Below are 1,659 nucleotides of genomic sequence, written 5' to 3'. Positions count from 1 at the left end.
AGCCTCTAATCCCGCCGTTAAACGAAGTGTATCTCAGCGCGGAAACGGGGTCGGGCCGAGCCGAGTTCTTGTTAATCAACCGGCCGACTCGAAATGAAACAGCGGCTCGCAGGGAAGCGCGAGCCTCGATTGATGGGAAACTTGCATTCCGATAGATACGTGCATCCGTGTATCCGTGGGCGTGGATAAAACGGAGCACGCAGGTTGTAAGGATCGCCGATATCGGCCAAGTGCCGGTACAGTTTTCGTCGTCCCTTCGATTTTTCGGTCCTCCCGATTTTTCTCTCCCTCGACTGGATCGGATTCAAAAAAAGGCTGCCCGTGGTATTCAGTTTGTTAACCGAGCGGAGAACTTTGCAAACAGTCAACCTAAATTCGTTCCATCCGGATCATTGACCCTTTCCCCTCTCCCCGCGATTTCATCTGGGTTTGATCTGCGCTTCCGAATCATTCTTTTTCTGAGTTATAAAGGTCGATACGAGTTCGTTGGTATGGTAAGATTTTGTTTTATTTTATTTTACTTTTTATTAATTCTCGAGTTAAAAAGCTGTTGGGGAAATTGTATATTTATCTTAAGTAAGTTGCAACAAATATTCTCATACAAAATTCATGATCTCGCGTGACTTGTAAATGAACTTGCGTATGTGTATTTTTCAACCCCTTTAAGTTTTAAATTTATACGCGGCAGAAGTAATGTTCTTTAATGCCATGTTTAATCCAATTATTATCCACGCGTAAAAATAGCCCGTCGAAATCAAATTTGTCTTCGCGGCGAAAAGAGGAAAAAAAGAATTCGATTTACACGCGTAGAAAAATCTACTATTTTAAAAATTTCATCTAGAGAAATTGGAATTCGGTTCGCGTGTTTTTTGACCATCAGTTTCTTTACCCTTCCCCGCTCTACTCCCCCCTGTTCTATTATTCACTTTTCCATGAATCTTTGCATAAGAAAATGCATCTTGCTCAAAATGGAGATTCTACGTTACAAAACATGGAAATGGAAATTTTCGGGTTACACGCATCGAAGCTTTCCCTTCCCAAGTTTTTGGACATTGTCCAAGGATTTGGTTGCCGCCGTATCGAATTAATCCTATACTCCGCCCCTCCCGAAATCGAAAAGTTTATCTGCCCGTTACTTCGTTGTAACGGGCCCGTTCGTCGTTTGCTTTAAACACGGGAATTCTATTAACCAAGAGTCGGCCAACTTTTAAGTATCCAAAGTTCCCTCGATAGGTTTCGAAAAGCGAGGCTTTTCCCTCGAAGAAAGATTTTCATCCGGCCGCTGACAGGAAGTGCAAACGGAAAACGTTTCGATACGAAACTTCTCCCGACCTCGGCAAACTCGGGACCCCCGGCTCTCTTTCCAGACCTCGCTGCCCGATCCAATCGCAGTCTAGTTTCCACGGAGTTAATAATACACCTAGAGTTTGGATAGGCGCGCTATATCACGTTCCTACGAAGTGGAGGGTGGTAAATTATCCGAAAAAAAAAGAAAGAAAGAAATAAAAAAAAGATTCCAAAATATATATATATATAACAGTTGGCAAGAAAAACTTATCATTTTTTACGTTCACGCTCCTCTCGAAAAGATAATGCACTTGGGTTAAAGTTTAAGATTCAACTTAACAACCCTGTGCTGTTGCATTCATGGATGGTACT

The 1,659-nt window shown here is 42.4% G+C and overlaps 1 protein-coding gene across 2 annotated transcripts in view; it reads right to left on the bottom strand.

The window, feature by feature from the left end:
* The window catches only part of LOC102672911 (cell adhesion molecule 2-like), a 53,617-nt gene that overhangs the window by 32,411 nt on the left and 19,547 nt on the right, over positions 1-1,659 (bottom strand). The gene's annotated exons all lie outside the window — the stretch shown is intronic.

The sequence above is a fragment of the Apis dorsata genome, unplaced genomic scaffold, assembly GCF_000469605.1.
Source record: "Apis dorsata unplaced genomic scaffold, Apis dorsata 1.3 scaffold_8, whole genome shotgun sequence".
In the NCBI taxonomy this organism is placed as follows: Eukaryota; Metazoa; Arthropoda; class Insecta; order Hymenoptera; family Apidae; genus Apis; species Apis dorsata.
This window is presented reverse-complemented; position numbering and strand designations above follow the sequence as displayed.